This window comes from Bombus vosnesenskii, unplaced genomic scaffold, assembly GCF_011952255.1.
Source record: "Bombus vosnesenskii isolate JDL3184/JDL3185 unplaced genomic scaffold, Bvos_JDL3184-5_v1.1 scf7180000013605, whole genome shotgun sequence".
NCBI classification, from domain to species: Eukaryota; Metazoa; Arthropoda; class Insecta; order Hymenoptera; family Apidae; genus Bombus; species Bombus vosnesenskii.
Genome location: NW_022883144.1, coordinates 143,056 through 157,381, shown reverse-complemented (window position 1 = coordinate 157,381; position 14,326 = coordinate 143,056). Strand labels below are relative to the sequence as shown.

At 33.0% G+C, this 14,326-nt stretch overlaps 1 protein-coding gene and 1 long non-coding RNA gene across 5 annotated transcripts in view; one reads left to right on the top strand and one right to left on the bottom strand.

Moving 5' to 3' along the window:
* Nucleotides 1-14,326, top strand: part of LOC117238703 — a 50,310-nt gene that overhangs the window by 6,399 nt on the left and 29,585 nt on the right. The gene's annotated exons all lie outside the window — the stretch shown is intronic.
* On the bottom strand, nt 1,490-3,158 carry LOC117238704. Its single transcript, XR_004494252.1, has 3 exons — nt 2,284-3,158; nt 2,035-2,134; nt 1,490-1,717 (listed from the first exon to the last, which is right to left on the bottom strand). It is a non-coding gene; the product is annotated as an uncharacterized LOC117238704 (long non-coding RNA).

The following is a 14,326-nucleotide window of genomic DNA, read 5'->3' as shown; positions in this document are numbered from 1 at the left end:
AAGCTTTAACTCTTTGGTCGACGTAAAAAATCATATTGAAAAGTTTTTCGTCGAGAAACCTGAGAGGTTCTGGAAGGATGAAATATTCAAAACGCATGAAAGATGGAGAACGATCGTGCGGAAAAAAATAATTCAATAAATGTATATTGATGTTTAAATGTGCCACGTTTGAATTTTCCTTAAAAATCGGAACGAACTTTCAGGACAACCGTATAATTCTTGCATTCTCTGCCTGAGTTTGTTGTTTATAACTGATATTGATATAGTATTTAACAATTCTGCAATTACAGCTGAAAATACCTAAAATTCTGTGGATAAAAGCATTAAAAATTATTGTCAAAAATTCATACATGCGTATTCAAAAGGCTAACACGATCGTCCATGTTTTATCATCCACGATGCTAAATCAACAATAATAAACGGTCATCAATCACAAGAAATCAAAGTCGAAGATACACGAAACAAACGTCGACAAATATAAATGTTCAAAAGTGATGTCAAAAGTTAATATCGACGTAGAATCTATATAAGTTTATATTTTTATAAAAAATATAGAAAAGCAGGAAAATTGAAATTTCGTTTATATCGACGATGAGAAGCTATTTCGCGTTCAAACTATAAAGCCAGTAGCAGAGGAACATTTTTTAACCCTGTATATTTATATACACGTTCTCGTCGCTCGAAGCTGGAAGACAAGGCCCTGACATTTTCCGTGCTTGTTTCCCTGTCCAGCCTTTTATAATCTACGCGAGCGTTTCGAAAACAGAGGAGATACGGTCAGGTAGGCTAGTGCGAGTCGAGGCAGTATTTTAACAGCGTGAAGTGTTTGGAAAACCAAAACGAGATTTCACTTTCCTTCCTACTATGAGATGTTGACACGACTATTTCATGGCGTTTTTCATATTAAACTCAGAGTTCAATGTTTTATATTTTTCTTAGAAAGTACGGTTCTCATATTAAAAATTAACAACGGCACAGCAGAAATTTAATTATACTAAGGTAGCTGAGTTTGTAGAATTTTAGTATCACTGTGTAAATGTAGTGAAAGGAAAAGAAGGCTTACGTATACGCAACTGTGATAAGAAGATGAAACAGTTCGTATTCGATAAAAGAAAAACAAACTGTAGAATGTAATCCTCCTGTTAAGTTTATATGCTTATCGTATGATTAGTTGAAAATCACATTAACGTAAATCAGTTTATTGTTAGTACTTATAAAATAGTATTCTGTACTTTATGGAAAATTCACAATTTTTTGTTCAATACACAAAGGAATGACACTTTCAAGAGGTTGTACACGTGTGTATAATAAATTAGTATTTTCAAAATCTTGATTTGCACCGTGTATGGTATTTTTTATAACACAAAATACGTAAATTGTATCATTTTTTGAGAACTGGCTTCGTTTATTTAACTTTTTATTATGACTCTACAAAGAAATTGCACTATTCTTTTATTACTAAGCGCATAAGACACTGTAAGTATAACACGGACGCAGATAAAATTTCCTTATCATATCTGTTATCTGCAATGAAAATAATACGAGAGAGTGTTAAAGAAAGGATTAACAAATTTCTGGAATTGTAGATCCCTTCTACACCAGTTCTCTAACATTATTTGAAGTCTTGGGTGTCGTTCCTTTTTCCTATTTCTAGGTTGTCCAGACCACCTTGAAGTTCATTGCATTCAAATAAGTGTTCTCGCCTTGCGTTTCTTTCCTACAATATGTAATGCAATTTACAACAGTTCCTTCTTGTCGTGTAAGAACTATTATTTTTCTTACTTTTAAACAATTTATAAACTCGATATTACTCTTCAGAACTATCACACCTACTTACAGTAGGCTTATAATAAGCTGTTATGATACAATAAAAATTATTTAAGCCAATATGCAATAACAAAATTGCAGCTTGTAATTGTCAGTCTGTATAAATTATTTTATCATTACTCAAATTCAAATACTATTATTATAAATTTACAAACGTTAGAAATAGGAATATCTTCAAAGATGTACAAAATATTAGTTTCAAAATACCAATTTCAATTTCTTCTTGCAACTATGACCAACAATTTGGAAATTTGAAGTGTTGCGGAGAATCCTTGCGCCACCTTTCTTCTTACAAGATTAGAAATTTCTCAAAAAATAGTAGTAAAAAGTAGTAATAAACTGAAAGATAGTACGATAGTCATCTGTTTCTAATTACTAACTCATCTTTGAACTATTTATTTTACTTAAATTCAAATAATATTATTATTAATCGAGCATAGGTGTCTAGACACTTACGAATGCTGGTATACAAGCCCAACATCTTCAAATGCATAAAATATTAGTTTTAAAATACCGATTTCAGTTTCTTCTTGCGACTATGACCAACAATTTGCAAACACGTGGCATCACGAACAATTGTTGTATCTCTCTATTTCTTGTGCTGATCCTCGGAGCTCGTTGCATTCAACTACATTTGGAACTCACGTTTCCTACGTTGTGCCAGCACGGTGATACCGGTCTTATCGTCTTTTGTTCCTCACGGTACATGACGTGAATTCAATGTCAAAAGCGAGATGGAAATAACAGGCCGGCAGAGCGGCTTGAGAAAGTGGCGAGTATCGATCCACAGTTTAGCACGGGTCTGTGTATTTACATGCAAAACCGAAACAAAATGTGCATCCTTAGGCTATGAGCGCACTAGGGACGGTTTGTCATTTACAGAAAGGACATCCGTTTATGTGGATGTGCGTGCAATTGACGACACGACTGCAGGACATTTTCGTTATTAGAAGAAGAAGAAATGGAGTTTTTGATTGATGCGAACGAGAGTGAGAAAACTGTCGCGCGGTAAAGTGTTGCTAGTACGCCTAAAGCTCGATATCGCCATATCTTTCCGTGTTCGTTGAACGTAGGCGCATCGACATGTATGTATGATGCAAATTTGTGAAAGCGAAATCGCGAAGCACAAAAAATTGAAAGTTGCTTTTCCAGCGGAGGAAAGGAAAAGTTTCAATGGCAAAAAAGCAAACGTGTTATACTAGGCGATTCAGACAATTTGATAGTTGCTTCCTTTTTTAATTACTGTCGTTCTTGAATTATTTAAGAAAATCTATTATAATAACTAATGTATTGAAATATATTGAATATGAAAATTTGCTTTGTAATATTGTTAGAGGTACGGGAAGAATTTTATTTTCAAATTTTATGTTAGCTTTTTGTTATGACAGAATCGTTTACGATTTTTTTAAAGATTCGTCCTGGAAAGATTTTTATGATATTTTAATGAATATATATTTATGTCACAGAAGCTGGTTGCTACAATTACACTATCATTTTCTTTTTGTCGATGTTTCAACCGCCCTTTGATCATTTGAAAAAATCTAAATGTACCTAATAGATATTTTACTTTAGTAAAAAACTTTATTTCTTAATATTGTTAGAGCGGCACGATGGATTTTATTTTCAAATACATATATCATTTTTTTTTTGTAACACAGGGTCGTGCATTTACAGACATTTTTTTAAGAAAAGTTGTAAACGTATTTAATTAGATAAAATGATGTTCATTATCGTCTTCGAAGCATTGTAACTTCATTCGAAAGTAATGTATCTGTTCTAATAGTTACTCGGTCTCATTTTGTATTATTTTATCTGTTGGTACAAGAAGTTTTCTGATAGAGGAAGTATAAATTTCTTCTATGATCAACTGATAACCATTAACCTACTGATCTGAGAAATTTATGTGACCCATAGATAATGCATTTACACACGATGCTTTTGAGATCTATCCAAATGAGATAATCAATAGCTTTACAATTAAAGGAAATGGGTTTATACTAAAATTGCTTGCTAATAACCCAGTAATAATTGGATGAAACTAATTCATTGGTTGAAAATACTTTGTGTTTATGATTCTTATATGAAAAACAATCTTTGTACTGTATTCGTTTTTATTATTGTGGATCTTTATGCATTTATGAAAAATTTTATGGTGCAAAAATATACAGAATGTACAAAATAATCAAAGCAAAGTATTCCTTTCGTCATGCTCATCGAAATATAAATTTTTATAAATAAGCGTGATCTAATTATTATATTTGGAATGATTCGGTTCAGAGATTCAGTTCGTTAAAAGATTAAACGATATTTTCTTAAAATATTTGATCAAATCTTTAGAATATAATTTCCAATTTCGAGAATGGCCTGATTGTTTCTTGAAAAAAAAAGATATTTTTGTTCTTCATTTGGTGGTTCTGATAATGTTTCTAACCGAGATAAAGTTTCATTTTTACGATTCTTTTCTCTATCTGTGTGGAGATCTGGATTACTTTAAACGATTCGTATTTAATCTAGCTAAAAAGAACAGAGAATCCTGAAGATTCACCACGGTAAATTTCAATTATGTTTCTATATCACCCTCTAAGGAAAAAGAAGGGAGAAAAGAAAACGAGAACGTATTGTTTTCTTTGGCAAAGAGGTTTCTCAATGTTTTATATCCCCCTAAGGAATAGCACGATTTATCTTTTGTTCGAATAGCAACAATCCCAAGTGGAGATGCAAAGTGTTATTTCGAAACTGTGGCTCTCGAATTTATGTTCTCCTCTTTGTCGATCGCGTCCTCGAATCGACGTGAATCGTCTTAGAAATTTCCGTTTGTACCGCTTTCCAGTATGTTGCAACCGGCTACTATTATACTTGGTTATGAACTAGATTGAGAACGCTGATCCATTCTTATATCGGCTGCTCTGCTTTTTATTTAAGCCCCGTCTGGTGAATTAATCGATGAATTTGAAATGGAACAACGATCAGTATGCTTCAGAGAGCAAATTTTCGTAACAGGGAAATAAAATATTCGTGTAAATATAACATTCATGCTTGTATATTATTGTTTATATTATCACTAAACTACGGATTGTTTCTGCAATTTTATATTTTTATGGATACGATTGAAAAGATGGAACCAAAATACGCTCTCATTCTCTAAATATCATAATAAATATTCTATTTTGAATATTTTATATGTTTTTGCATGTTATATGCATTCTATGTATTTTTGCACTTTTAAATTTCCTATAAATGCATAAAAATCCGCAGCCTACTTATCGCTTAATTTTATTTATACTTTAATTCAGTTACATTAAATAACAGACTCACAAGTACAATACCTCATGGCAGACATGCATTTTTTAAAATTACGGCAAAAATCAAAATTGGTAGTATTTGATACGACATATCTCATCAGTTATAAGTTGAACTATGAGGCTCGTCGTTATTCTATCAACACGTACAGTTGTTGGTACACGTAATAGAAATCTCTGAATGTGTGGTAAATCAATAACAGTTAAGCAACAAAGATCAAGAAGGACTAGACTCGACAGATAAATCTGGCCGTGTGGGAAGAGAGAAACGTGGGAGAGAGAATGAATGTGTTGTCAATGAATGAACGATTTGGTATACCTATCAATAGCGCAATGCCGTCAACAAAACTTGTATTTTCCACGATCACCGTGTCCGATATCTCATCGAACGAAGCCGGAAATTGGTGACAGCAAAACCGATATGTCGAATATCATCCACGTCCTTTCTCCTCCTCTTCATCGCCAAGGTCATTGCTAACACCATCAATACCGCGGCTGTATTGGAAAACTTTTCATTTATAAATTGCACTACACTTCACCGTGACCGATATATCAGAAGGAAAAATTCTGGACTTGTTTCGTCTGTTTTTTTTTCTTTCAGATTGCAGGGAATGTTAACAGCCGATTTTTCGCAGGTACGAATGCTAATCGTAGAAAGTTGCCTTGGATGTAAAGAGACTTTATGTAATGAAAACTTTTTTTTCTTTATCGTTTCTTTTGTAGTTTAATTGTTGTGGCCTGATGTAACGTCGTTGTTTTAGAATTCATTGTTCTTAAAAAAAAGGAACATTTCAGCTTGGAATTTTAATAGGGAACGTGAGTATTGCATGTTTGAAACGTTGTTTTAAAAAGAGATTCTTGGCAAATTTAAAGAGATTATTTTTATAACATCATCAACTGCGTGATAATTGGTAGATATTATTAACTTGGTAAGAATCTGTTTAAGAAGAAATTCACTATGGAGCATCTTTCTTGAATGCTATTTAAGAGTAGGATGAAAGTAAAAGCTCCAAAGTCAGGAATGTATATAAGTAAACAGAAAATATTTTTGCAGTTCTTATAAGCAAAGATAGAAATTTTTTCGAAATTTCTTTGCCAAAAGTTTGACAAGTTTTAAAATCAATGTAATATCAAAAAATGACGTTAAGGTAAAAAAATCAACAAATGTACTTATCATATTTTTTACTCTGCTCTTCATATTATATACAGGGTGATTGGTAACTGGTGGTACAAGCGGAAAGGGGGTGATTCTACGCGAAAAAAGAAATCGAAAATATAGAATAAAAATGTTTCGTTTGATGCTTTGTTTTCGAGAAAATCGACTTTGAATTTTCGCTCGGTACGCGTGCACTTTATCACATCTTGTTATAACGGATCTCACTGTAGATTTTTAAAAAAATTAAAAAAAAATAAAGAATTAAAAAAAATTGTTATTCTATATTTTCGACTTCTTTTTTCGCGTAGAATCACCCCCTTTCCGCTTGTACAACTAGTTACCAACCACCCTGTATATCTCTTAAAAAATGTCAACGATGATTATAACAGTCCACAGCGTTTAATAGAATAGAATGTCTGTGGATGTCGTTAATACAATAGACTGCCTGTTATTTCGTATCATTCCACGAACGCGAATATCTTCGGGTTTCCCTCTCGTTTCTCGAAACAAGATTACAATAGAAAAGTATCTTCGCCAATAGGTGATGCGAACGAAAATAGGTCAACTCGAGTGAATACAATGCATCTCAGAATTCACAGGAGGAAGTATGTACATGTAGCTAAAAACAGCTGGCACGTTGCTTGTTAAAAGTATCGTCTGCTTACCTCGTTCTAGTGTACTTTCGAAACGAATTTGGCGTGTAATTGCTTAATTAAAGCGTAATTGTTACACTGCGCTACTTCTGTTTCCTACGACTCGTTTTTACACAAAATATCTAAGTGGCCCAAAAACCTGAAGAATAGTGGAAAAAAATTGTGGGAAGGAAATACGACGTGATTGTTACACTTTGTAATATTCATTTCCCGCGATTTATTTCCATTTTCATTTGATAAAACATTTATAAAACGTTTGAATAGTATAGAAATTATAAATAAAACGTTATGAGATGGTGGGAGTAAAGTAGAATGGATTGTAATTGCCACCTCTTTTATTTTGCCATTTTTATTTTCATTTTTATTTGGAATAGTTTGTATAAAATATTCAAGTAGTATAAAATACGAATACTAAGAAGCATTATAAGAAACATGTAAGTAATGGAAAATACAACGTAATTATTATATTCCCCATTTTTATTTTTTGGTGGATTTATTATTATTTCTTTCTAATATGAAGCTCATGAAAAATCCAAATAATGTAATACAAGGGAAAGCATCGTAGAAAAATCGAAATATAAATTCTAAACCATCCAATTTGCGTAGGAGTAAGAATAATAATAACAAGATCGCGTTATCTTGATATAATCAATATAGCTTGTTTTATCATATTTAGACCTCTATTTTACACGTTTGTAATAAGATGTTAGAGTAAAATGTTGTTGAGTAAATATACTCAAATCGGTTATTTCTATTGTAGCTGTAATATTATATCTAATAATCTAATAGTCCTAGTCTTTGTAGCTGAATTACTGAGAGAAACATATTATTAAATAACCAACATGATGTAATATAAATGCAATTGACTATGCAGACAACCATACATACGATTATTTCGAATAGACATTCAGATGTTCTTTATTATGGTCGAGGAAGACCTTCGAAAGAAGACCTATATTTACCTTTCATTTAACTTGCAAATTTATACAATTTCTACCCTGAATGCTGTTCTACCTTCTACGGCAAACAGAATAATAATTAAGCGTTCTATTCTTAACACCAGGCATAATGATAAAACATCGATACTTTCCAATAGAGGTAACACCATTTGCATCATCGCTCTACCATCACGGGAAACCTAAATTCTCATTAAAACTCGAGCGTGCAACGTTACTTAACATAGTTGCAACGCGTCTTGTTTATTTATAGAGTCTTCCTGAAAGGAAATCAAGTGTAATAAGAGGTCTGTTCATCGAGGCATGTTCCGTGTCTCCGTACACAAAGTGATCCATACACGTTGCGCTTGGAAAAACGTAATTTCCCTGTGGATCTTCGACCGGTGGCGTACAATTTGCCTCTCGCTGCCAACCGGAATATGATAGCCATTAACGTTTCACGATAGGCAGGTATTAGTCTCGGGGCCAGGAGATTGCAAGCAACCACGTGTTTGTCAATATCGGTGCCTAACAAGGATCTCGAAGGACATCGAGTTTCCTCGAACTTTCTCACCAGTCCGGAATACAATTTCCGTCCGACATCTGTTTCGAATTTCCACGCAACCATCTGGTGTAGCGTCTCTTAAGACCTGGATGCAGATGACCGATACGACATCGCGGTGGTGTCACGTCGATGACACTATGCAGATTTATATTTGTAATAACGAGATCGTGCGCTTGTGTATATCACTTGATAAGGATCGAAGATAACAGAAGAAACTCATAATAAACCATGTCTCCATTTTTTACGTGTGCACTGTACCACTAGAAATATATAATTGTCGAATTGCGTAATGTCACCGCTGCGAAATCAATGACCGCTGTGATGACGTTAACGACCTCATTCGAGGACATGATGTAAAAAAAGAAATACGAGAGAGAGAGAGAGAGAGAAGAGAGAAGAGAATCTAAATTATCATTTTCTATTTTCAGGATCAAAGTTATTACTCGAAGAAAAATATTATTAAAAACAAAACAATATTTAATATGTTAATAATCTAGATTCCTTATTAATTTATAAATTCTACATTTGATAAATTTTAATTCATCAAGGAAAATACTATTCCTCTTTTGATAAATTCAATTTTTAACAGTCTTTTTTGAGAACGCAGATTACTCAACATTTCAACGTTCTAATCGATAAAAAGAAATATTTAAAAAATTCTTAGAAACATAATCTTCGCCTGTTTAATTCTTAAATATTGTAGTGAAAAAAAATACATTACCTTAAATAGAATTCAATTATTTCCATAAGCCTTCCGTTGCAAACATCTGTCACGTTATATCTCTGCATCTGGTCCGCGTCTAACGTAAATGTGTATAAATATTCACGTCCATGGAAATGGCGCGAAACGCGTGAAATACTTTATTGGCTAGTTTCAAAGGGCACAGATACGACTAACGAAGGTTTCACTTTGTGGAAAATTTGAACGGACGGTTGCAGTTCAAGGATAAAGCTGACGTCTACGCGGCTTTGTCCTGAATTTAGCTGGGCCGAATGTAACAACGGGCGGTCGTTAAAGGTTGAACCTGTATAGGTGGCCAGAACTCTGTGCCTCCTGCCCCCACCGTCTGTACCATACACGATGACAATAATTGGCTAATTAAGTCACCCTCACGCTCGTCCGTTGCCCTCGCTGGTGTTCCGGTAATTCAGTCCCAGGCATCTCTTCCTGTGACACAATAATGTAGGTCAATCGACGCGTGTGCCATAAACTGTTGCCTAGGCAAATTCATTTTACGCTACCGATTAGTAGGCTTGGAAGGAGGAAGAAACGAAACAAGGCTTTTTCCTGCTGATGACTTCTTGGTCCTCAGTCTTAATCAGCTTGGTATTAGCTACGCTAATAAAGTCGTCCTAATTCTCATCTTTATTTATATTTTTTTATGCTTTTGTATGAATATATTAAAGTGCCCCACGAAAATATTCGAACTACCCCAGAATTTATTTTATGAATATATTATGTGTGATATATGACATTTTTTTTCATTTCATTACCACCGTCATGAGTCACGCCTGTTGTCATTGCAATAGCAAAATTTGAAACCGATCCGAAAATGTATATAGAAGTTACAAGACATTTAACTGCGAACATACACCCAGTAAAAAGTTAGTATAAGGTATGAATAATAGTCTTAAATATGCAGTTAGTGCTAAAGATAGTTTCACTACAGGTTGTGACTTCTTAACATAGCGAATAATGTACTATCCAAATACTTTGATGCAAAGTGCAATAAATATCTTGTAAATTTTATATACATGCATTTTAAGATCCGTTTCAAATTTTATCAATATAATCAGGATAATCGTTACAGTACTAATGAAATTTAAAAATATTTTGTAAAATATATACTGTACATAAAAAATTCCAGGAGTGTATGAATATTTTCACGAGTCATTGTATACGCATCGTTTTAAATATTCTATTATTATATAGCACATTGGCTGTACTCGCGTATATTAGTAACATTGTCTACCATGTTAAAATTATTCTATATTGATTTACTAAATCTTAGTCGGCTTACATGAATCTCATACAGTTAATATATGATTGATATTCACTATATTTGATATTATCTATTTGCACAAGATAGTAAGATAGACTGGCGATTCTTTTTACTCTCGATTACGAAGCGTTTTCTGTTGAGTCGAAACGTTGATTCGACGGAATTATCGGTGATGAGGCTTTGGATTTCATTGTAAGGTGATCCACGAGTCGAAGAGTAAGCAGGTTCTTTTTTTTCGCAGTAGAAGAGAGATTGGGAATTTTGCGCTGAAACGAGTGAAATTATTAGAAAGGGAAGTACGTTGTCATCATATCTTTTTTATGAAATTTGTCGGTATTTTGTGATTACAGATTCAATACGAAGAAATTGTGTCGGAATATTTGACAATTTTACTGGAATTATTTTTTAGAGATACCTATTATTAGATTTATATCTAATATTTAAAATGTTTGATCTCGTTTTAACTTTATTTTATAGATTTTCTGGGTTATGTTATATTAAACTTGATGAATTTTATTCCAAAATGTCTGTATAAACGGATCTCTCTATGCCAGCTTTCTACAAAATTTTCCAGAATTTCCTATTCCAATTGCTAACATTTATCACTGTCTCGTTATGGAACCACTTCCGCGTTTAATCCACCACTCCTCTTTTATGTTGATTCTCTACGCGTAATTTATGGGTCGTATTTATGGGTAATACATACCTACATACATATTTCAATTTAAACAACGTTAATTGCGATTATATTTTTAACTTCCTACTTTTCTTCTTCGTTTAAAATTTATGAAAATCTTCTGTACATTAGGATTGAGATATAATTAATAGTATATCACAAATATAAATATTAATTATAATTTTAATAAAAATTGCACTATTATATTTATGTTTCGAGTACATCATATGTTCTCGAATTTTTACATCCTTTTTAATGTAGTTACTCAATTGAGAAAAACATGATCTACATTTTCTTACACGTGTTCCCGTTTCGACATTAATCTATCTAACGTTCTTTCGTAAAAATCACTCAGTTTGTCAAAAGTATACGCAAAAGCTCACGGATCGACCCAGTATTCACATAATTACAGTTATCAACAATAATGCACTAACATGCCCCATTTAACTGCATGAAAACACACCTTACATACGTGAAACAATTACATACTTCCTTAATAATGAGCGTAAATAGACGCGTAACAATTCAGTGGAACCATTAATTCGCTGCCGCGAGAAAACGAATAAAATTGTACCTCGAAACAAATTACACACATTATATTAATAATGTTAAAATAAACATATATTAATGAAAAATATAGAAAATTTAAATTTCCTAATAATATTATTCTCCACTTTCCTTTTCGGAGGATACTTTACCCGAGTTACAATTAAACACAAATTGCTTTTACGGTTTTAAAATGACTTGTACAACGACAAATATTTGTTGAAAATGACAGAATCGAAGAAAAGTCCCGAAGATTAATAACATCGAACGCGTTTAACAAAAAAATGGTAGGATGTTCCATTCTTCCCAACATTATTATCGAGTTAATGCATTAATTTCTACACTTTGAATGACGTTCTTGTCGGTACCATTTCTATTTAGGATAGCCGTAAGCTTGTAAGACTCGTGACGTTTCGCGACTCATCAATAATGATATCGAGGCCACAGGAATTGCGTGGAGACCGATTGTGTCATAGGTTCCCGATGTCATAGGTCTGCGCTATGAGTCTTAATATTAACCGAAGGACGGATCGAGCCAGAGCCCTGGTATAGTCAGCAAAATGAATTAGCTGCACTTGACACAGGCGACTGCTCTAGCAGGAATTCGTAGTCAGCTTCCGTCCGCCAGACAGTCGAGCAGACTATGCAAATAACCCATGAAACCGTGTGCATGATCGCGTATATACGTGAAAGGCAACGTTACCGTGCAACGGTCTTGGTGCACTACATTCTCGCGTTCACGCTCGTTCACATACATACAGTGTGTTCCGTTAGTTTCAAAAATTCGCGTCCGTTGGATGAATTGGTGAAACTGAATTTCCCACGAGTGAAATATTTGGACAAGACAATTGACACATTTAATTTTCGAATTTTTGAGAGTTTAGTAAAGTAGAGTAGGCAAGGTTTGTTTAGGTATCAACATTTTGTAATTCGGTCATGAACTCCGCGTAGAATAATAAACTTTGTTGTATATCATAAGGTATTGCACTAGCTTCTGATGTAATAACGAAAGAAGAGAAAAATATCGTGTGCTTTAAGTGTTCAGCGAGGAAAAATATGAAGCTGTGTCAAATAACTCTAAGATACGGTAATATGCATACGTTACTGAATTATGATAATTATATCCGAGACATATATTAATATTAGCTGAACAAATTTCTCATCGTTTGTCGAAGGATTTATGTTCAGCAGTTATATCCTCCTAGAAGAAGAGATGTTACTGTTTCTTGTAAATGGGATAAAAAGATAACTATTACATATTTAATATAATTGTTTTTTTACATAAATTAAAATAAAGAATGCATAAGCCCGAATCATCAATCTTGGTATTATTCTTGGATATTAATTATAGTATTCAAATTTTAAATTTTACAGACTTGTAAAAATAATATTTTTATTATTTTTATGAACGCGTAAAATATGTTTGTAGTTTGCGTAAAATTCTCTCTTAAAGTTTCAATATTGTTTTGTTTCCGTTTGATACATTTTCAAAGCTACAACTCAAACTATCCAAAGATTTTTTGTTGTCCATCGTTTATCTTTCTCTAGGTATGTTCTTAGGCGAATAGAGTCATGAATTTTGAATCATAACGACCTTGCGTTATAGATCTCGGCGATCGGTTGATCAAAATTCGTTGTTCATTCCGTATGATAACTTATCTCTTGTGAGGCGACATAAAATAACCGTTTTGAATTTTTATCGGGTAAGATAAAAACAGATTTTGACAATTCTGTTACGATTATCCTTCCGGATGTATAGATGGTGATATATCTAATTTTGCTTAATTTAATGGCAAATGGTTGGGTGACAATGCGCAAGATGAACCGCAAGGAAATGATTTGTAAATAGCTTGCGTTTTGTATCAATAGAATACATTACAGCATTCTTTTTTGTAATCTTAATCAAGAATAAAATATAACAAAACGTTTCGCCTCGTAATATATTAAAATCTTTTTGTGTTCATAATTGGGGGTAGTTAAGCTCCTCTTATACTTGTTTCTTATACAAATTTTTATTATATTATGTGTTTTTATTAGATAGACTTAATTGACAACATACTGACTTAAAAAATTGCTTCTCTGTAAAATACAGAAAATGTTATTTATCAAATTCTTCGCCTATACTCTTCGAATATATACAGGTCATCCAAAAAGTTTGGGATAAACTTATAACATCTGTTAATGAGATAAGGTCGAATAGGTACTAAAATTCTATGAATTACATGCTAAATTTTTTTCTTGAAAAATTATGCGTTTAAAGATTTTTACCAATTTTTATGGCCGTTGTAAATTTCTTCCTCCTGTAGGAATGCAAGTTTTCTGTCATATTTTCTCTCATAAATACTTACATAAAGAAAATTTTGTCATAAATCACTGAACGTTTACAGTTTTATATATATAATAATGCATCTTTGGACATAAGTTTACACGACCTTTTCTCATCTACTTGATCTTATTGAAAAGTAGGATAAATTTAACCCTGATATTTTTAGACACACTCTGTATAAATAGAGTCGAACTGTACTTCTTGGACACCATATACGTTGCGGCATCACGGTCACCGATGCATATCCTACATGTAGACGTGTACTTAGGACATCTCCAGCCTGTATACAGAAGTTGCCCGTATACAAGCTGGGATCCCGTTCGTCGGCTGCATCGGAGAA